The following is a 23,978-nucleotide window of genomic DNA, read 5'->3' as shown; positions in this document are numbered from 1 at the left end:
ATGTTGTTATTAGTCATGACTGTGTACAGCAAATTGTGTTCTCACAGCTCTTCCAACATGAGGTCAAAACAGGAAACTGAATTAAACTCTGAAGGTTAATTCCTCAGCTGTCCATCTATCCTGGTGACTGCACGAAGGATGAAGTTGAAAATGAAGGTTTTCTCACTAAAGAGGCTGCCAAATGTATTGAAGAGAAAGCCACATAAGGAACACTTTTGGTCAGAAGAAACGTGATTAAGTTACAATACTCTGAACCAAACTCCAGCAATGTCTCTGGCTGTAGCAAGAGATATGAAAAACGAGGGTCACCCAATCCCCACATGCCCAAGACCTAGAGTGTCAGCACATCTAAAGCAAAGAAGCTCAAAAAGAGTGGAAACTCATAAAGCACATATTTATGCCAGATATTCAATTTGTAGTTTATATTGAATATCATTTGTAATGTATATGGTAACATTAACATGATCAGAGCTATTCTTTTGCATTTTTACAATATCACTTTTTTGGAGAGGCCGTCCCTGACCACCAAAGTAGCTCCTTCCTTCAATCTTACTTCCTGTAACCTGTTTTACTTTTCCTCAAAGCACTCATCTCTCACTGACGTTTTTATATTTCTTGTGTTTATTATGTGTCCTCAACTAGCTTGTAAGTTCCAGAATGGTGAGTGCCCACAGTGCCTAAGAGTGACTGGCATATAATAGACACTTACTAAATACTTGTTAAATGAATGAATGGATGAATGAGATAGAACAGCTGTTAGGTCAATAAGAGTCTCTATCCCCTCACCTCCCAATGTGAACTCCAACTATGAGCTCCTGGGGAGAAGGTAGCAGACTGCCTGGCTCCCAAGAAGCATTCAGTAACTCAGTAACTATTTTGGGGGTGGGTGGTGTATTGGTTTCCTATTATTACTGTTAACAAATTACTGTAAACTCAGTGATTTAATACAAATTTATTATCTCATAATTCTGTAGAAGTCTGACACAGGCTAAAATCAAGGTTCTGATAGAGCTGCATTTTTTCCTGTAGGCTGTTAGATCCTGTTAGATCTGTTTCCCTGCCTTTTCCAGCTTCTAGAGGTCACTGTGTCCCTTGGCCGGTGGCCCCCTCCCTCTGCCTTCAAAGCCAGCAATGGCAGGTCAAGTCCATCTCACTCTGAATCACTCTGACCCTGCTTCTGTCACCTCTTTCTTTGACTCTCTTCAGCCTAACTCTTCCACTTTTAAGGACCCTGGAGATTATTTTAGATCCACCTGGATAATCCAGAATAATTTCCCCATCTCAAGGTCAGCTGATTAGCAACTTTAGTTAACTGCATCAGCAACCGTAGTTCCCCCTTGCCATATAACATACATATTCACAGGTTCTGGGGATTAGATGTAGAACCTTTGGGGGCTGTTTTTCTGGTGGGTTGGTGGGTGAGTGAGTATGTGAGTGAGTACACCCATGAACTAGTGAGAAGACTGTTCTGAGCAGCACGGTGGTTGGGCAGCGGTGAGAAGATTGTACCCTTAAGAGATTAATGAAGAAACCAAGAAGTAGGAAGTGGAGCCGGTGTTCAGATATGAAAAGCACAAGCTCAAAGGGACAAGATCTCTAGGTGGAAACGTTTAGTTTCTATCCAACCAGAGTTTAGGTAAGAAGACAGGACAGGAAATCATCACTTTAGAGTCAGAAGTAAATGATAACTCCAGGAGGTTATGTGGCAGTAAAAGAGCTTCCTGTCCTCGCTGCAGCCACGACCCCCAAGTTTGTTTTACCCAGAATGAGTCTTACCTGCATTCAAAACTCCATGGTCCATCACTCCGTTCCCTTCTGCTGCTCAGACCAGCTCTCACAGACACCTGAGGCCAATTCTTAATGAACAGTCCCCTGTGCTCTGATTTCTGATGCTCAGCCGTGTCTTGGTATCTCCCTGGACTCCAGCCAAACTCAACTCAGAGTTTTGGTTACTAATTTATGTTCCTGATATCTGAAGGCTGCCACAGACGTTCCTGGGCCCATGTTAAAACTCTTGGTGTTCGATCCTTGCTGTTTCTCCCACCTGTAGAATGCCCTCTCCTTGACTCCTCCTTAAACTTTCTGGACTTTTTGCCCATTTCTATTTCTGGTACTTCATTACTGAGAATCCGGGTTTTCCCACTATTTACCTGTACCTCGATTCTATTAACCTCTATCTCCTCTCCAAATACTGGTAACAAAACTCCCAACTGGTATGCAGAAGGACACTGGTGTACTCAACTGGGTTACAAGTAAACCAAGAGATTGATGTCCTCAGCCCACTCTCTAGTCACCTTCAAACTTCAGCAGCCTCATCTGGAAACTCCAGGAGCTGCACCATTATTATCATCTTCTGCAAGTGTCACAAAGTGAAACAAAAAATTGGAAAGCACCAATCTAGAGTAAAGATTGTGGAGGGGATGAAGAGCAGAAAGAGCAGTCAGAGAGGAAAGAAAGAACCAGGAAAATCGAGTGCCATGGAGGCCAAAGGAAAAGGACATTTCCAGAAAGAGGGGGAGGCAGCTGTGTCAGCTGTAGCAGAGAGCAGCCAAGAAGAATAAGGACGAGAAAAGGCCACTGCGTCTATAATTGTATAAGTTCATCTTTCATGGCAAGCAAACAGTAGATTCAAAATGGAAGTGTAGGGCTAAAGGGAGCTAGAAAAAAGGTCAACTTGATGCTTGAAGAAGCAAAAAAATGTTAAAAGTTATCAGGAATGCTTTACTAGTAAGGCCTAAAAATATGCCAGAAAATGTAAGGCTGTCTTCAACTAGCAATAACATAACTGACAGAAATAATTTACATAACTGAGGCAGCATATTAAGTCAACCATAACTGTCAACATTTGCTTAAGTATCTAAAAACAAAAAGGAATGAGAGGCAAGAGCTTAAGATAAATAAAAATTAATCCAATTCACAATCAAATGGAAATGCCATGAGCCCCAAGAACATTTGTGTGTGGGATTTGTTTCAAGACCCTGAATTTATCAAGCTGGAATTAAGTAGCATAGCATTCAATAGTTTGAAATGAAAGTTTTCCTTTTAATGGAAGATTTTAATTTCATTCAAAACAAATGAGTAACAAATCTTCCTTAACTTGCTTAGGCTCCAGAGAAGCAAGTATTTCTTGTGCTATTAAGATAAGCTTTGTAACGGGGTAGGAGGGAAATGGAGTCGTCCCTGCCCACCTACTTCCCAACCCCATCCAGCCTTTCAACACAGACTGTGTTTCTTGCCTGTAAATGGAGGCTTGCAACTGCAGCTTGTGCAAGCAGCCAAGCAAGCATGAGTGAGATCTAGTGGCTTTGAAAGAACCAGCTCATATGTGCAACCTCCACCTCAGTACACAGGAGCGTTTTGCCAGCCCTCAACAGCCAGCTGCCTGTCTCTCTGATGGGAGGAGGGATGATAGTGCAGTCTTAGGTAAGGGCTTTGTACTCAGAAAGAACTTAGTTCAAATATTGGCTCCAATACTTATTATGTGACCTTGGGCAGGTTACTTAACTTCCCAGACCTAGACTTATCACTTTTAATATCTACCTTAGTTGCTTAGAGGACTAACATAAGTAAAAAGCTTGGCACACAGTTATTTAAGCCAGTTCCCATCCTCTCCTTCACCCTAATGCGTTCTCAGCTCCCCCGCCAAAACCAATGTCCTGCCTCAGCCAGCCCCTCGCGGCCCTGACGTCTGTCTTCCTCAGCCCCACCCCGGGTGGTGTGGGGTTATACACGCAGCCTCCCATACTTGGGTCTTAGTTCACATTTCAGCCTGAAGATCTATGGATATCTGGCTCCCTGGGGAAGCTAAGTATCAATGGAGACAAAACACCAAGAGAAAGAGAACAATGAAATGACATAAATAGCAATGTCCATTTAACCAGAATTGCTGGGATGGAACCAACGACACCCAGTGATGAACAGGGCGATTTTCAGCTTCCTGAGTAATGGCCAGAAAACCAGAAACGTAGTCTTTTATTATTTGGAAAGCTACTCTGGCTAGCTTATATCTCCCAAGTCACTGCAGTGAACAATGGCACACATGAATTGAAACTTCAAAAGTCCCCAATAAACTTGAAGGGAAAACAAAATTGTCTGATATACATAGCATTCTTCTCATTCAGCTTTGCTTCCCTCATCTTAATTCAAACTCTCAAAGAATTGATCTAAGACTTAATTACCTAGAAGCAAAGAAAAAAACATGAAAAAAATATTAACTCACTTTTGTCATCTTCTTCCATATTAAATTTATTACTGAAAGTCTCATAACTGAAATAGTGGAAATATAACAAGTAAAATGGTTTGAGAAAAATGTGATTGGGTCAATTCCCATATGGGACAGAGCAAAGCTGCTTTGTTAGACATGATCAACCAATGAAACCAAGCTTTCTGTAATGTTTAGGTTCTTGCCTGCCTTAAGGCAATTTGACAACGTATTCAAAAAACACCTTAAATGAGTAATAAGTAGCTCAAACTCCAAAAAAAATGATGAAAGAGTATGTATTTTGAATTCTATTCCCAAAACCCAAACTCTTTTGAACCATTTCAGTGAGTTAATTATGAAATCTAGTGGTGATAAACTAACACATTCTCGAGTCCGATTAACACTGTTTAGGACATAAGTATGATTGATAACTGTTTGGTAACATACAAGGATCTTTCCTAGAGAGAACATGTGATTCTAAAGTAGCCTCTTTGATCATCTGGCTAAGGTTGTGATGCCAGGTTCAAAAGATTTATAACTTTGCACATCTTGCAAATAAAAATAGAACTAAAGAAATAATAAAAATAAAACAAAGTCCAAGTTAGTAGGGAGTCTAGAGTTGAACCCCTACTTTTTATAGACGAGGAGACTGAGACCTCAAACTTGGCCGAGTAACAGAGCCAGTAATTGGTAAAATCACAACTAACAAGTGATCTGCTGGCACTTGGTCCAGGCTGTGGCTGTGTCACCTTGTTGCTGCCACAAGGCTCAGGCCAGCACCTGACGGTCCAGGGCTCTGCTGAGTCTGCTACCTCAGAACAGTCTGTGTAGGGCTGTGCCATAACTCATTAGTCCATTCAAAGTCTGACCTGCCTTGTCCATCTGTCCCCTTAGACAGTCACTATGGCTTTCACACAGATACCCCAACCAATCTACGGCAGAAACACAATGGCAAGTCCTCCTTGATTAAAAAATTTTAAAGTGTTATTTGTGCATTATTTAAAAATCAAATTGTATAGAATATTAAAAAAAAAAAAAAAAAAAGGGAAAGTTTTCTGCCCCACTCTCCACTCTGAGTTCCACTACCCTTTGGAATCATAGTTTAGTCGTTGGAGGTCATAAATATGTTAAACATCTCTTTCATGATTTCTTAATTATAGACATTAGTTTTTGACTCAGTAATATTAAAGCTGAGAAAAGTAGCTCAATTATATTTTCGCTTCTTTCTGTTCCCATCAGGTTTTATTAGTTAGATTATGTGTAGTCCTTCTACTGCTTAACTTTATAACTTTAGATAATTTAGCTAACACTCCATATATTGTTCCATCTACTTTAAATTATATACATTGACCTTCCATTTTGTTAGATGAAGAAATTAGAACCCTCTCCTTCCTCCATATCTTCCCACCACCCATCCCTACCTCCTGACTTCTGCCACCTCTACCATTACTTTCACACTGTCAGGGTTTATAACAGTCACCTTTTGCTCTCTAACTATAATTTAGTGTTCAATATTTTGTCTATAGGTTAATCCTAAAAAGTGAAATCCAATAAAAACATTTATTGATACAAATTATTATGATGACTATTTTTCACTACAGAATCAAGTCGTGTCATTAGACCTGAAGAGAAGGAAATACTGATACATCCTATACATCACTAAACCTAAAGGCAGAATGATGCAATTGTAAGCATTTAAGAGTACCAGCCACTCCAGTCTAAGAAGTACTAGCACTGCAGCCCACTAAAGAAACACTGGGGGCTTCCCTGGTGGCCCAGTGGTTGAGAATCTGCCTGCTAATGCAGGGGACACGGGTTCGAGCCCTGGTCCGGGAGGATTCCATATGCCGCGGAGCAACTAGGCCCATGAGCCACAACTACTGAGCCTGCGCATCTGGAGCCTGTGCTCTGCAACAGGAGAGGCCGCGATAGTGAGAGGCCCGCACACCGCGATGAAGAGTGGCCCCCGCTTGCCACAACTAGAGAAAGCCCTCGCACAGAAACGAAGACCCAATACAGCAAAAATAAATAAATTAACTCCTACCCTCAACATCTAAAAAAAAAAAAAAAAGAAACACTGCTTTTTAATAATCATTTGCTTGTGACAAAAAAAAAAAAAAAAAACCTCCTTTTTACCACCTCAGTATAATCTCATGTTCAGCAAACATGTTAAATTCACCTAACTGCAGCCAAATCTAGCTGCAGATATCTAAGGCAATATCTTGGATTTTGCATTAACAAATTAATGTTTATAACAAAAGAAATTCTCCAACAATGAGAGGTAGCTCTGTATTACACAAAGGGCTTGGAGATTCAAGTTCAAATTCTGTTTTTGCAAAATAAATTGCTGCGAAAACGTAGCAATGTATTCCCTGAGCCTCAGTTTCCTCATCTAAAAAATGAGAGCAATGCCCACTGTCACATAGGCACACTGTGAGAATTGAGAATATGCATGAAAAAGTACTGCACATCCTAACCTGCTATGCAAATACAAGGTATTGTTGTTATTAATAAGGAGCACAGGGTGCTGCTTCCTATGAAATTGAAAAGCAATGCAGATGCCTAACATCAGATTAAGGCCATTTGGAGATAAAACAATCAAAATAGTATGTGCACAAATTGGTGTTATATCCCAGGAAGGAATTTAAAACTGCTCAACCAGACATTAAGAAACCTGCTGCTTTAGATAACTTATTCAATACATCAATAATTTTATGCAAGACACAGACTCAGCAAGGAGCCTCGCTCCTCCCAGCCAATCGTCAAGGATAGTTGTAAGAACTACTAAATGGAGCATTTCATTGGTCAAGCGAGGATAAAATAAAAATGGGGTTTAAGGTTTTGTGTCAGAGACCTACACCTGAGTCCAAGTCAATAATAAGAAATTAACTCAGATATCATTTCAAGTCTCTTCAAAGGGAATTTTAAAATGTCCAGGAATCTAGATTGGATTAAACACCCTTCAGTGCTGCTCTTTGGACAGTCTTGCCAAATGTTAATAACTCCTTTTATCAGTTTCAGCACATTCAACACACAATCCTCTAGTGTTATGAGAGTATCACTCCAATTCAAAGGGCTGAGGTGACCAAAGTGTCAAATCAAAGCACCCTAGGGATGTAAAAGCGAACCTAGGTCTGACTTGGGAATTATCCATGGCACAGTTTACCTCATCGTATTCTGCTAAGAACCCCAAGTTCCAAGCAAAGAGAATATTCAAGAATATCATCCCCCCAACCGAGGAAAAAAAGAAGTTTCAACCTAAGGGCTCCATGGCAGTGTTTAGAATTGCTCCTTCCATGTTTGCCTTTTCTTAAGATTAATACAGACAACCCTGGAGAGACAGAAATCATTAAGCTGTTTCTGGGATCTGCGGAGACCAAAACATGCCTGAGAAACATCTGCATACCAATAAGCCAGTTGCGATCCAGTGCAGGACAATGGGACTCGTTAGGGCTGCAGACCAGCTGAACCCCGGTCGTCTCCACTCATATTAAGAGGCTGTCTCTTTTGCCCTTTATGGCAACTGGATTTTTCCTCAGCTGTTGATGAGAAGAATCTCTGTCTTTATTGAGCAGATATTTCCCTCAAGTGTTGCTCTCCTTAATGGCAATTTTACCCTATTATGTGTATTTCCCAGGGAGCCAGGGAATGTTAATGAGTGTCAAGCCCACGTTTCTCTCTGTGGCTGGGTTTCCAAATGTGGTTAGAGCAGTGGACTGCTGCAAGCACGCATGCTAATCAGGCTCCATCTGCGCAGGAGGCTGCTTGCAGAAACAGACAATTATTTTGCTCCATGCAGGGCTGCTTGGGGAGGGGGAGCAGCTGCAGAGAAGTAAATTCCCAGGGCTTATGATGATTAGGGGCCCCCCCAAAGTACACTTAAGTCTTTGAAATAAACACACACACAAAAAAAAGTTTCCTAAAAGCATGAAAAGAAAAATCTTACTCTTCGGGTCCCTTCACCATTGATTTCAAAGCCTTTTCCATCAGAGGAAATATTTCTCTCCAACTGATTTGGGGACAAGGGCCCAGGCATGGGGAGCTCTCCCACCAGGTGCTCAGTAGTAGGTGGGTAGGTTTCCCTTTCAACTAAATAAAGAAGGTCTGGAACAGGAAGCCACAGACAATGCGATGCCACTGACAGTCGAGAGTGGAGAATATTAAATATCTCTCCCGTTGAGTAATCGTTTCTCTTCTGTGGTGCGCCCAAAGGGAGAAGTCATAAATGAATTTCTGATCATCACAGGAATGTTGAATTTACAAACTACCAGACGTACTCTCTGGTGGCCTCAGTTCCACAAATGGACAAATTTATGGCTCTTTAGGCACTGAGAAACTCTATCCCAAGTAATCATTCGACATCATTATTTTTGAAGTTGAGAAAATATTAGATGACTGTGTTTCTCATGTTTCACCCCAAGCCTTGAAATGTGTTTTGGGGAGTGGGACACAGGCAAGCCACAGGAAATCAGGGGTCATGGAGGCAATCCAATCACTGAACTGGCTGGATTACCTAGAGAGCTGCTCATTTCACCACATCAACAGACATTTGACCAACAGGATAGAGCAATAGTCACATCACCCCTTAACCCTCACAAATCCTGAATAAAATACTTTAGGTGCCTGAAAAGGAGACCAGACCCAGTGGCGAAGTTCTGGCTTCAGTTCGGACACTTTTAAAACCTGGTGTGGGCCGCAAATAGAAGAGCTCCTGGAAGGTCAGGGGTTGGCCCGCCCTTGGTCAGTGAGGTGTCTGCTCTGGAAAAGCCAGGGGAGAGCTAGAGCAGAGCATAGGCTGCCCTGGGTTCTGGGGCTCTCGGGGCATCCCAGGCACTCATGCAACAAGGCAAAATCCTCACGGGGCACAGCCCAGGCTCTCGTGGCTTCTCCAGAAAGGAAGAGCATCCTCAGTGTGCTCCACTCTGAACTGCATCTCTGGAGAGGCCCAGGGCCAGAGTAACAGCTCCCTGGTTAGGGCAGAAAGGAAGAGAACAGAGGGGTCTCCTCAAACAGCTGGGTTACTTGGCACCAACAAACAGAGATTCGTTTCTGAAATGCACTCAGTGTCAGGGAAGGCTTCCTTGCCAAGGAGCCTGCCAAGGCTTCTTCTGAATGACCATGGAGTAAATTGATGAAATTGGCAGTATTAGATTCACCTCCTCTGGAAGAACAGGCCCCCTGGCTGCTCACACACACACACAAATAGGACAAAGGGCAGAAAAAGATCTGCCCACTAACTAGGGGGGAGGAGGCGGAGAGACTGGAAAGACGACCAAGACCTGTAACCTACCCCCTGCCCCAGATGCCTTGAATAGGAACAGAAAGAAATTAAGATGTGAATTTGTCCTCCAGAGAAAACCAACGAATGGGGAAAGGATCTCAATTTGCATGCCCAGATAGAAATGATAGAAATGTATTGCTCGAATGTTTAGTCTGGAGCTGGGTCAAATGTTCTGAGATATGCAGAGAGGGATGTGATTGCCTAGAGCAAAGCTCTTTGCACGCCACACAGATAACTGGCCACAGGAAACCCTGGCTGTCTGACAGCACGGATGCTTATCTTCATCTTGATCCCAAGGACTCACCTGGCTGTATGATAACTTCACTTCTATGCTCTAACCTTAATCCTGAGTGATCCCCAGTCATGGGAAACAATTTTTGTGAAGCTAGAATAGGAAAGAGGCAAAACTTTTGTGGCCCTAATGCAAAGTTTTCTAAGAGTTCTTTCACTGGAATGGCACTCTGTCAAAGTCTAGAAACGTCTTCCTATTTGTTATCCCATTTAATCCCCAGCACAACACTCAAAGGCAGGTCTCATACCTGTGTGGCATGGATTACAAGTCCCACTTCTCAGGTATGAAAAATGAGGCATGGAAAACATAAGTGAGTTGCCCAAGGTCATCCAGCTTCCTAGTGACAGAGATGACATCAGAACCTAGACCACCGATGACTCTTCCCAGCCTCTCTCTCTACTAGTACATTATCAACCCATCAGAGACATCCACAACATGTAATATTCCCTATGGGCAATGAAAGCAAGGGAATAAGTTGAATATCTAACTCCTTATGGCTCTAATTTTTACATTATTTTGCTTTATGTTATTTTAGCCTCAAATAAAAATAATAAAAAAGGAAAAAAGCTGGAGGCTAGAGCCATCTCCTCTGTGTCAATATTATAAATGCCATTTGGGATGGGCCTTTTCTGCAGGTAGACTTGGAAGTGGCAATTGACCACGCAACAGTACATGAGGCAGAAGTGACGTGGCACAGGATAAAGCCCAAATGGAGCAGGGTTAGTCCAGAGTAAGGCACTTTTGATTATTAACTGGTATACTGATCTTGCTTATTCATTTGTCTAGTAGTTCTTTTTCTGAAGGACTCAGTGTCTCATCACATTCACAACTTCTCCCTTTCGTCCCTTGAGGAGCAAGGCCATTCTGTGCTCTCTGATTGCACAGCAGAGGAGTGCAGCCACTATACAGTCCTCTGGCCTTACCCTTTCCCTCACACATGCCACTAGGTCTTGCTGGAAGGATATGTCAGTGAGGAAAACAGGTAGATTCCAAGTCTCTGTCTGCCTGCTGAATTTTCAAAGTTCGAGCTCCACAGAAGGATGGGGAGTTCTCCTTACCCTTCTAAGTCTAGCAGAGTCTCTTGCCCCTGAAGTAAGAGAAGAGAGCAGAGAAGAACCTGTAAAAACTCAGCTTTGATGAGTCCTATTATTGGCTAATTGTGCCCCACCCTCCAAATTCACATGTTAAAATCCTAAACCCCAGTACTTTAGAATGTGGCTGCATTTGGAGATAGGGTCTTTAAAGAGGTGATTAAAGTCAAATGAGTTCATTGGGGTGGGTCCTAATCCAATCTGACTGGTGTCCTTATAAAAGAGATTCAAAACACAGGCACAACCAGAGGAAAGACAATGCAAAGAAAGAGGGAGAAGACAGCCATCTACAAGCCAAGGAAAGAAGCCTCAGGAGAGGGCTTCCCTGGTGGCGCAGTGGTTGAGAGTCCGCCTGCCGATGCAGGGGAAACGCGTTCGTGCCCCGGTCTGAGAAGATCCCACATGCCGCGGAGCGGCTGCGCCCGTGAGCCATGGCCGCTGAGCCTGCGCGTCTGGAGCCTGTGCTCTGCAACGGGAGAGGCCACAAGAGTGAGAGGCCCGCGTACTACAGTGGTCAAAAAAAAAAAAAAAAGAAGCCTCAGGAGAAACCAATCCTGCTGACACTTTGTTCTCAGACTTCTAGCCTCTAGAACTGTCAGAAAATAAATTTCTGTTGTTAAGGCACTTGGCCTCTGGTGGCTTTGTTATGGCAACCCTAAAAAACCAATACAAGCCCCAAGGAAAGGAACTTTGAGCCTTCCTTCCAAGCAGATGGTCAACCCAGGCCTTAGGTTAAGAGAGACCCTTCAACAAATGGCTTTGCCCTTCTGTGTCTCCATTTCTTCATCCATAAAATATGGATAATAATAATGAATACTTAACCCCAAGTGTTGTTATGAGAATTAATCAAGATAATGAATATAAAGAACCACCGACAGAGCAAGCACTTAAGGATTGTTTGCTATAATTATGACTCAGAATGAAGACCAGAACTTCAACCTTCTTGTGACTCCTCAAAAGGCACCCACATTTGGTAAATTCCCAATAAATAAAGGAATAAACATTCCTGTGATGAACAGTTTCAACAAAAGAGAAACTAAAACATAATATTCATGAAAAATAGTAGGTTCACATAGCTGCCTGAAAAGTTGATGTTTTGAATCACTGACCATCCAGCTGTTAAAACAAGTACGAATAAAATACAGGTCATAGTCTAAGACAAAGAGGAGTCATTCATTTAAAATAAATGGAAATGGAGCTCTAACAACGTTCACATACCATTAATTAGCTACTGATACGTACTCAAAATATCATATAAAGTAGAGCAAGTTTAGACTCAGAAACAACAACAACAATATATTTACTTATATAAATAAATATATATATAATTATATAAATAAATAAATATATATATATATATATATATGTATATGTATATATATATATCTCATTATCTAGCAAATGCTAAAACCTCAGAGAGGAAAATAAGAAGCAAGGCACTGCACTTTATTTTGCATTAATATGTGACATTTTCTGCCTCGGGAAAGTTCAGAGCTATAGTGCTGTTTTATTTTTAGGCTTCATGCTTGTGTGCGTGGTGTGTGCGTGCGCGCGTGTGTGTGTGTGTGTGTGTGTGTGTGTGTGTGTGTGTGTGTGTGTTTCTTTTTTTCTCCATATGCATTACAGTTGGATGTAATGATTGTGAGTAAAGCTAATTCTTAGAAAGGAGCAGTCTTGCCTTATACATATTAATAAATGCTTTCTTTGAGAAGCAGTGACAGCCCTTGATACATTTTTGACGAAAATGAAAGGGGAAGAAAACCGGCACCACTATTAAGAACACCCCTGAGGTGATGGAGAGCCACATCTTTGATCCATCAGCTCTTGGTCTCAATGCACACACTTATTAACTCACCTGTGCACCAAGAATTAGAATGAGCTCCTTCTCTAGACACATATTCTTAACAGCAGTCCCAACAGACATCCTGGAACCAAAAGCAGGGCTTCCATGTGGGCTGTGGTGTAATTTTCTCACAGTCTCACAGTACAGTTTGTACCGACAGCATCTCTCAGCAGATTAGAGACAGGCAGCATGGAAGTGATCGTTAAAAAGCTTGGCAAGGCCAAAAGGGTGGAAAAAATATTTCGGCTCCAAGCAAAACACTGTCCTTTACTAAGAGAAGGGCATGAGGTTGTGCCTTCCAAATTATTGCCTCAAAGATACCAAACTATCTGAAATAGATACACAGAGACAAATGAGTGCCAACTCCAGATATCCACATTTATATGACTACTGTGCCTTTTCCTCTGAGAGACTCAGAGTGCTTTGCAAACACTGGCTCATTAATCCGCTCCCACTCCCTGAGAGGAAGTTGGGTGATGGCAAGTATTATTAGGCCACTGTAGTTAGAGAAGCAGGAGCACAAAGAAACCCAACTATGCGCTGCAAAAGTTCAAGAATGAAATGCTTCGACTCATAGGGCAAAAGCATCCGCTACAGCAGGATGGTAATATAGAACAAATACTAAAAAAGAAGGGGGGTGCAAATTATTCTGTAAGTATTTTATCTTCCCTTTGCTGTTTATCATGAGTGTATGAGTCAAGATTCTTGGATTCACAAGAAAAGGACACCACAGTGATGAGAGGTGATTGCAGGAACACTGGAAAGAGGGAGGCGGCCTGGGGAACTGTCTCGTCTGCTGCAGGAGCATTAGGGGTCCCAGGGCTTCTGACTGCAAGGGACCTGGGGATGGAAGCGTAGCAGGAGTCACAGCCATCACCTGGCCCAAGGAGTCTGTTTGCTCTTTGTCTACCTAATAGCACTCCTGTTTTCCAAAAAAATAATAACAATAATAGCTAATTCCACTGGTTAGCTATTGCTGCATAACAAACCACAAAAACTTCAGGGCCTTTAAACAGTGATCACTTACTAGCACTCATCCATCTGTGCGTTGGCTCAAGTTCGGCTGATCTGGGCTAGGTTCTCTGGGTGGCTCTGCTTCAGGCTGAAAGGTCTGAGGTGGCCCCACTTCCCATTATGGGCCTGGGAGACTCGGCTCTTTGTGCCTCTCTTCCTTCTTGGAAAAGTGGGCTAGCTGGCACCTCTTCTTTCCATGGTGGTGGTCAAGAGGGAAGGCAGAAACACACAAAACTTCCAATGCCAAAGGTCAGAGCTAACCACAGTCAATTTCACCCACATGCCATTGGCCAGACTGAATCATGCAGCCAAGCCTAAATTTAAGGAGTGGGCTGTGCACTAACTCCAGGTTGGGGTCAAAACAGGGTGTGGACGAAAAGAGGGGTAAAGATATTTGGGGCCAATAATTTCATCTACCTCTTTAATATTATCAAATATATACCATGAGCCAGTACTGTGATTGGTCTTTTCCTACACTAACTCATTCACTTAACTCTTACAACATGACTTGAGAAAGATATTATGCATATTTAGGAGACAAGGAGTCTGAGGCTTAGAGAGGTTTGGAAATGCAGATTCCCACCATCCTATAATGGAATATCTCTTAGGGAGGAGTTCACGTGAAACCCATTCAGAGGCAGGCATCTGAGATGGCCACCTTCTACACAGCTGCCTTCAACAGTGCCCAGACCTTGGGTGCAATCAGCTGTGACTAGCATGGCAAGACTGAGATTGCTAAAACGATAAGATCTGAGCCATAGCCCCTGTGCAGAAGAGAACCTTTGGAGCTGATATTCTCAGAAGAGGGCTATGGAATAGGCTTCATAACCTGCCCAGGTAAGTGAAATTCTTTAATGTTTATCAATGTCCCAAAGAGCAGCTTCCGGCCAAGTGAAAAAGATATGCTAAAATCTATAGCTTCATTAGGAGACTTTGACCAGAGTTGCCCTCAGGGAACCCACTGGACAAGAGAAGCTAATACATAAAAATTAGAAGAGTCACATAATATGTAATCAAGTACTTAATAAGGATATCAAGAGTTTTTGAACTAAATCTTTTAAAATGAGCACAACTGTTTTCTGCCCTCTCCCACCCTTTCCTCAGCTACACAAAAAACACACAAGCATGGGCACACAGAGGCATGTACACCGCAAGAACAAAGACAAAATGTCTGCCTGGGTGAAAGAAGGAGTCTGAAGTCTAAACTTTGAAAAGGTGTCAGGAAACATTCATCAAATGGCTCCTATATGCTACGGAATTTACCTAACAACTTTACAGTTGTTATGAATATATAACACATATAATATATGTTGTTATATATATATATATCTGCAGTACCATTTTAGAGAAAAGTAAACTGAGACTTGAAAGAAGGGTCTCACATCCAGGAAGAGGTAGAGCCAGGATTCACACCCTGATGTGTATGTTTCAAAGCGCATGTTCCTTCCAATTGATTGAGTAGTATTGGTTATTAGAGATAAGCAGTATTTTCAGTTTAACAAGCCTTCATTCAAAGTCTCCTCAAACATCAGCCTTCTATTATACTGCCTTGAGGAATGAGAAAAGATTGAGATCACCCTTAAGTGGAACTGGGTGCAACAGAAAATATAAGATGAAGACGGGTCATGATTTGAGGTTGGAGACGTAGTATGAGAAGAAACGTGGCCACCACAGGAACATAACTGACATTTCCCACCCCGTCTCCCTGGCCTGCCTTACCCGAAGTCCTCAGATTTTTAAAATAGTGTTATACCCCCTACCTCTGTATGTGGAACAGGGACTCCAATTATTTTAATTGGACATTTAGTAAAACATTTGGACCCTAAGATACTGGATGACTTGGGTACATTTGGGTGCCCTTGGAAGTAACTTGAAATTCTTCAAGCCCATGAGTCTCTATAATCATCTGAAAAGTCTAAGGAAATCAGACCATAATATTTGACCATGCTGAGGAACCAGACTACTCCATCTCAAACCCAGCATGTGTTTCCACTCACTTCTCTCTCTATCCTAGAGGTTCAAGTGTACACCACGATAAAAATTAGGCTCTCTTCTAACAATGGAAAGCTTAAATCAATGGGATCCTATTTCTCAGAGATGTTTAAATACTTTTAATTAGCCAGTATAGAAAAGAAGTCAAATACCGGGCTTCAAAAACTTTAATGTCAGTCATTGGCTCATTAATGACCCACGTTAGGAGAGAAAACAGCAAAAAGAAATGCTGGAGGCAAGAACCAACTCATTCATTCTGCACCACCGCTATGGTGTCACAACAAGGTTAACGTATAATATAGAACTTCTCCTCCAAACAAGAAGTGATCCTCGCCCTGAAGAAGCTGCAAATCAAGCAGCTTCATTTCATAATGCAGGCCAGTTCATTCTCATGATGGCAGATTCGTTGGCAGTTTCTGGAGGCAACAGCACGATCTTTCAAAACCCAGGCCTAAAGCTCTGTGTGTCTCTAAGAATAAGCCTCCCGTAATATACACACAGATGATCACTTTCCAGAATTGATAATAAATTACAGACAGGCATTAAAACATGAAACCCTAGGAGCTTCCCTGGTGGCGCAGTGGTTGAGGGTCCACCTGCCGATGCAGGGGACACGGGTTCGTGCCCCGGTCCAGGAGGATCCCACATGCCGCGGAGCGGCTGGGCCCGTGAGCCATGGCCACTGGGCCTGCGCGTCCGGAGCCTGTGCTCCGCAGCGGGAGAGGCCACAGCAGTGAGAGGCCCGCGTACGGCAAAAAAATAAAAAATAAAAAAAAAACATGAAACCCTTCAAAGTAGTGAAAAGTTCTGGGTAAGGTGAACAGTGAGGAAGAAAACTGAGACCGAAGAAAGCAGCAACTGCATTTGCAATTCATAAAACTAAAAAGTATCCCCTCACTATGAGAAGACTGTGGCACATACGAACTTTCAACCTTTAGTTTTCTACTTCATTTTAAACGGTTGACTGGAAGTTCTGACATGTCTTAAGTTAAAAGTATCCTTAAGAAGTATTATTAAAATTCATGGGTCTTTTTAAAGAGTAGTGCTCACTTATGGCGGTATGACCACCATGAAATGTGATTTGCCAGGCCAGATGCCCCAGCTGTGATAGAGGCCATTTCTGCCTTCATACAAGGTCAACTAACACTGCTCACATTTTACTTCACTGCTGTTCACTTCATTTAGTTAAAGCCCGAGGTAACAAATAATCTATTTTAAAACAATTCTATAATTAATTTACTTTAAATAGGTATTATTGAAGAATTCAATCCCTACTCGTAGCGGGTTCTTAACTTTTTGGCGTAATGAACTTTAACACAAATCGTTTGGTACCTAGGACCCATGACTTGACACTTGTAAGCAGGTGCCCAGATAAATCAGCCTGCTGGAAAAAAAAAAAAAAAAAAAACCCACCATTCCTAGTCACTCTCTCCTAAGGAATTAAACAGATGAAGCAAGTTTGGGTAGGCAGATCCATTTTCAAACTTGCTAAATCCACCCAAAGCCGTGAATTTTTATAAAACCATTGATGATTATCATCATTTATCATGTTCATCTTACAGTAATGGAAATGGTATTGGGTGATTAATTATATAGATTTTATGCACTTAAGTGGGACTGGAAAGAAGAAAAAGAGAACTTGAAAAGGCCCAACAACTTCTGAGAGAAAACAGTCTTGGAATATTCTGAAACTGGGAAAGAAATAGTCCTCGGAGCCAGTATATTTGAATATGTATTTTATCTAAGGTTTAGTGTTCTATACAGTTGTGGATCAGACTAATAGCAAGATGCTCAGAACTAAGAATATCCTATTTACTGAATGACCTATATTATATAAATACATTTGGCTCCTCAATTTTAAAATGACATCAGATACTTTTTGATTTTTAAAGCCCCTACTGGCTCAAAATATAACTCTCATTTCCTAGTTATTTTACTTTTTTTTCTACCTCCTACTAAAATTGTTCGGAACAGAAAAACCCCATCACATTGTGAAGAGAAACACCACCTCAAGATCTAAGCCTTTCTACCATAGAAATCCATATGCATCTTACTTACTAAATCAAAGCAACAGCCATGAGATAGGTATGGTCTGCCGCAGCTTCCCTAAGTGACTCACACTGAGAACTCAGGCAGAATTCAGGGACAATGAGTTAGAGGCTAAGAACACACCTATGAAGTGGCTGGGCTCAAAGAGAGCATTCAGGGAATGATAAAATATAGTGCAGAGCCCAAGGTCTGTGTGTTATATATTCATGACACTTATTTTTACAGGAAAATTGAGAAGACTAATCCTGTTTTTCACAGAGATGCAAACAAAGATGGCTGTGGAAAGGCCTGAAGCTGGCAAGGAACAGAGCAGTCTCCCAGCTAGTCCAGAAGAAAATAAACTGATGAGCTCAACAAAATATTTCAAAGTGACAGGAATGGATTTGATCTAAACACGGGAGCAAAGGCCACTGCGGGACAGGGGGAAGGGTGTTTTCATGCTGAAGGAGAACTAAATACTTGCATCTTTTCCATCTTAAAAAATAAAAACAAAACACTACACAGTTATGCATGGGATCTTAAAAAAATTCAATACTATAGTATTGCAACATTCCACATTCCCTGCAGGATCAGCAGAATTGAGTTTGATGCTATACTACTTTCCGGGTACGGGATGATATATGGCTAGGAAAAAGTGAATCTTAATAATTAAAAGGGTAGTGGTGGGATGAACTGGGAGATTGGGATTGACATATACACACTAATATGTATAAAATAGATAACTAATAAGAACCTGCTGTATAAAAAAATAAAATAAAAAAAATCATTAAAAGGGGCTTCATCAAAATAATAATAAAAAAATCTTCCTCTCTTTACTTGGCAATTGTATGCAGCAATTAATGATGTGTTTGGATTTCTCAATATGCTGTAAAGGCAAATGTTTTGACTCTCCTTGAGTCATTATAATTCTCGTATTACATTATCATTCTAGTTTTAATAACTCCCAACATAATCTTTTCTAAAGAGAAATACTTTTCTTTTTTGATTTATAGATTAAAACAAAGGAATTTTTATGTGTTTGTTTTAAACAGCAATTTTTTGTGGCTAGGGTTTTATTATGTTACTAAAGATGAACACTTTTTAAAAATCAACCAGAGTGTAAATGGTATAGTTCAAAATCAACTGTTTGGCCTCATGAAAAAAAACAACCTCAAAACTATAGTATATTTAAGTCTCCTAAGGGAGACTATCTTGAGGACTCATTTGGGACAAATTCTAGAATGCAGTTGTTAAGGGTATTATGGTTTTCATGTTTCCACCAGGCATGAGATATAACTCTCCATCACAGCAACCAGGACATTTCAAGTGAACCTCGATTGCTGTGTCTAAATAGTTGGAATAAAGAGGAAAGGAAATCTGTGTGCTACTTAACCCTGTCAGGCAAAAGAAGATTCATAAGCCTATTATTTTATAAATGCAGGAAAGTGTGTATGAGCATAACTCATCTTCCAAGTCCCATTTATTAAAGTTAAGTGAAATCTTTTCTTTATAGATCTTTTGCTCAAAATATTTTCCTTTCAATTTTTATGAATAGTCATTAGTTTTCATATTTTAACATGTTGAGACATATTTGGTGGTAGTTTACTAAATAGCATGATTTATTTCACAGGTGGGGAATGTATATTTGTTAAATGTATTCATGGAATTTTCCCTTCTAAGGAACTATATATTTTCCCTCTGCAGAAATACACAGAAAATCTCATCACACAGAAAATCTCTCTTTCTTACTCAACACACATCTTCACAGTGACTAAAGGATGCTAGAGTTTCTCAGATAGATAAATCTCTGGGATTCAAATGCCCTGCTTCTTCAAAACTAGGTCTGTTTGGGTCTACCAATTAAAACTGCCTTAGAAATTGTATGAGAAATTTTCTGCATACAGAATGTATGTTGGAGACCGTGAGCACATCTCGGCCCTTGCATTGCCTACCCATCAAGTAAAACTGAAACGTGGGAGAACCATATAAAGAATAAAAATCAGATTCTTTTCTTCTGTTTAAGGAGGCACATAGCTGCCTCTCAATGAATTAAAGACACAGGTGCTAATCATCTAAAACAAAATTTAAGCCCGAACTATTTAACCAGGACTCTATGATATTATACATAGATACTTATGTATTCTGATGTACATTTATATCAGAGTTAAATTCATGATTTTATAAGGTGGGATAATATTGTGAAATATTAATAAAATATTTTCTCCCCCACCAACTTGCCTATTAAAACAACTTTTTAATTCTGTGTCCCCTGCCTCAGGGGAGGGATATATTCAAAAATATGATTTGGTTTCCAGAAGCCTAAATCCAGTTAAGAGACTATATTAGGTGCCAAAACTAGAAGAATATTTCAACTGGGTTGGAGACCAGGAGGAAAAGAAAAAAAAAAAAAGCGTTTGGGGTTCTTGGGGAAGGGGCAAGTTCTGAGGAGCTATGCAGACAAGGACAAGCCACATCTTAGCAAAAGGCTTCCAGTGCCCAAGAGCCAAGTGGGAGCAGAATAGTCATCCACAGATGCTCACTCTTCATTGGAGGGAGCACCACCCTTCACAGAGGCCCAGAGAGTAGTGACTGTGCAGGGTCCTTCCTGCATGAAGGGCAAAGGATGGCCCCTCGTGAGCAGCAGCTCCTGCTGTGGCACTGCCCAACAGGCAGTGATGCCTCCATGTGCCCTGGACATGGCTCATTCCCTGTCTCACTCGCTCTGAGCCAAGTACTACCAGCTCTCAACATCCCATGGCCTAAGAGAAGGGCTTGGAGCCCAAATGCCTAACAGGGTGGGATGGTGCACCTATCCCGGGACACCATGAAGAGAGACGGTGGTTATCCACACCCCTCACATGTGATTTATTTGGGCTGTGTTAAAATTCATTTGTAGCAAATATTCTAAATTCCAGAGACAACACCTTGTTCCCACTCCCACCCAGGGAGCCTGCTGTGTTAAGGAAGAACATCGATCGAGGACTTAACTTTCCACAGATAATCCCAAATGTGCAAAATGCCATGTGAGGAAGGGAGATCACAATTTGACCTTATGGAAGATCCCTGTAAAAAAAAACGTGGCAACCTATCTTGGGGGCATCACACTGAAGTAAAGGATGAGAGGAAGAGGAAAAAGATGCGGCCTCAGCTGTGCACTGCACACCCCAGGTCTTAAAACATCTTTCCTCTTCACAGCTGGACTCACCCTCTCCCTCCCTCTGCCGTATTTCTTTGGTATATCTGGTGCTTCACTGCTCTGTGACACCTGCACCTGTGCAGTTAACAGGCTAAAGTTTCACTAACTGAGCATCTTTCAAAGAAGAAAAAAGAAATGATTAGGGGATATATTCTTCATGTAGGAAATAAAAAAAAGTATCTCTGACTTGACCTCTGAAGGCCTGGTCTTCAGAGATGTTAGAGCCTATTCAGGAACACAAATGCTTAATAACTGAGAGAGATGACATCCACACAACCACACTTCTACTGCACACAGTCTATTTGTCTCCCGGGGAGCTCTCCACAATGGATTATTTAGTTTTCATCATTTTTGATTTTGTAAAGGTTAGATGTCAGATGCTGATAGTGATATTAGAGAGGATGAAGAAATCAATCTTAAAGTCATTCTGAAGCAGAATGGGAAATGCAGTTTGTCAAGTTGGTCCAGTAAGTGCCACGTTTCCTCCAACCCTTAAAGCATTGACTCAAAAATTACAAGTGTATCATAATGCTTCTCTGGGCAGCACTGCCTTTGGGACTTCTGCAGGACCTTTCTTAGGAAAGAGGAGCACAACAGCCAGCCCACTCATTCACTCTTGTTCAGTAATTCACTCATTTTCTTGTTCATTCATATTTTGAGCAAGCGCATGTGTCTAGAAGGTCCACAGAGAGACAAATGCCTGAGCTGCCGCTTTAAGATCAAGTAGGCACCTGCCAGGTGGCCAGTGGGAAAGGGGGAAGGATTCCAGGCAAAGAGACGAGCATCTGCAAAGGGACAAGGCACAGCAGGGCATGCTGGGAAAACTCCAAGTGCTTCAGGATTGATGGGCCAGAGAGTGCCATGGTTAGAGACCTGAGGGAGATGTGGCTGGAAGTGAGAGAGGAGCCAGACCACCAAGAGCCTTTCGTGTCATGCAAAGAAATTATAACAATCCCTTAGGTCCCAGTGGGGCAAGGCTGAGACAGCAGAACTATTAGAAAGCTGCCACTGACAGTGGCAGAAAGAACATGTACTTAGAATTTGACTCTGAAAAATTCCAGCAACAGAGTAAGTGCCGGTTCTTCACTTGACACCACATGATCATAATTTCAGGCTTTGTTCTGCCTCCCATCCGTATGGAATGCGACTTACCTGGCCCACTCTACAAATTTTTAACTTGAATGTCAGTGTGGGACCCAACTGGTACAGACCCTTCTCCTTCACAACCAAATTGCTAACTTGGCAACTTATAAAGGCAGCCAAGAAAATTAACTGAGAAAACTCAGAAATGAACCCCATAGAGTTTACCAAAGAATTAACCTGTACAAAAACGCACCAGAAAAGCAGAAACAGAAACTAACACACCACTGTAAAGCAATTATACTCCCATAAAGATGTTAAAAAAAAAAACAAAAAACAGAAGTATCCTGCAAATCTATAAGGTAATTCTGGGGCCATCTGCATGCCTTCCTCAGGGGGCCATTGGTGAATTCCCTAGTCAAGAAAAGACTTATAGGAGGGGAAGTGTTCACGTCCCTTTCTAGCAGGCTTCCAGTTCTCAAATGAGAGCTGCCTGCAGTCCCTTCTGTGTCCCGTGCTGCATCACTGCCTCAGAACTGATAGGCATCCCATGTCATCCAGGTGACAGGTCCCTTCCTTGCACTGGTGCTGATGATAGCAGAAAACTCTTGGTTTCTCTCTGGACAATTGTTCCAAGATCCAACGTGGAGATAAAAGTTTAAATGAACTGCATTTCTAAAACGTTAGCTATTTGTGCTATGCTAATGAAAGGATTCGTGCAAATGCTAGGAAGTCAGAGCACATAACTCTTGCCCTAAAAGTTCAATATGAAATGCGCCTGCTGCAAATGCCAACCCTCCCTTGCGCCTGTCTACTAGGAGGGCGGCTGAAATGAGGCTTTCTGGCTGTTTCAAGGAAGAGAGCAAATTCTGCTCCGAGTTCAACTAAAAGAGTTTTCCTTCCATTACCTGAAAGCCTCCATCATATTTTCTTCCATGGGCATGCTAACACCCACCCTCAACCACAACTACTGAGACATTTTATGTCCCCGTAACACAGCCTCCATGCTCCCCATGTGTAAAATGGAGAAAGCAGAATTTCCATCTAGCCCCTAGCACTAAGATCACTACCTCGTGGTAAATAACAGAGGAAGCCAAGAATTTCCTTATCCGTGGTCAATAAAACCAGATTCGTTGCCACCAGTAATTACCATAAAAGACTTCTCTATTAAACTCCAAGTTCTAAGTCTGCCCTGTAATTATTTCATTAGCACAAAAGCAGAATTAAAGGATGAATGAAGTTAGGACACTGACCCAACCTATAGATATGTTATAAACTGTTAAACAACAAGCACCCAACTGCCCACTATCTGAGCAAAACAGGCACAAGTTTTGGCAGTTCCCTTAAACCTCCTGGGGGAGTGGATGCGGGGCAAGCAGAAAGCCTTAATCACAGATGCGAACTCTGGCGATGCGTTTGATAGCAAAGTCTCTCCCCTTCATGCATGCATTAGTGTGGCAGCCAGAAGAGAAGCAGATTTTTCCTGTTGGCGGAAACCATATGCTTCTGTGTAACAGCAGAGATAAAATTCAACTCTGTCGCAGCCTGCTCTGTTCAATTCCCTTTCCAGCCTCCTCATTTCAGATGAGTTCCCAGGTATGAATTGACTGCAGACCCTTCTTTGCCCCAAGAGCTGGGTTTTGAGACGGAGAGAGGTTGCTGAGGCATGCCTCCACTCGGTTTGATGGATCCATAGAGTGGTTATTTAAATGGGCTGTTGTTCCAGGCTTGTCTGGAATGTCTGTAAAGCATATGACAGAATTCTCCATCTCTTCTGAATTCCCTTTTCTTGGTCAGTTATGAACAGACAAGTTTTTTTTTCTTTCTTTCTTTCTTTTAAATAAATCACACAGCAAAAGCTTTTGTGAGACCTGTCTCTAAACTCCGAGTCTGTGCAAAAGCCAGGTAAGGAAAGCTGTCTCTCTGACAAGCAGGCATTATTTGATGATTGAGCAGGAAT

The sequence above is a fragment of the Lipotes vexillifer genome, unplaced genomic scaffold (genome assembly GCF_000442215.2).
Source record: "Lipotes vexillifer unplaced genomic scaffold, Lipotes_vexillifer_v1.1 scaffold1533, whole genome shotgun sequence".
NCBI classification, from domain to species: domain Eukaryota; kingdom Metazoa; phylum Chordata; class Mammalia; order Artiodactyla; family Lipotidae; genus Lipotes; species Lipotes vexillifer.
Note: the sequence above shows the minus strand (reverse complement) of the source record.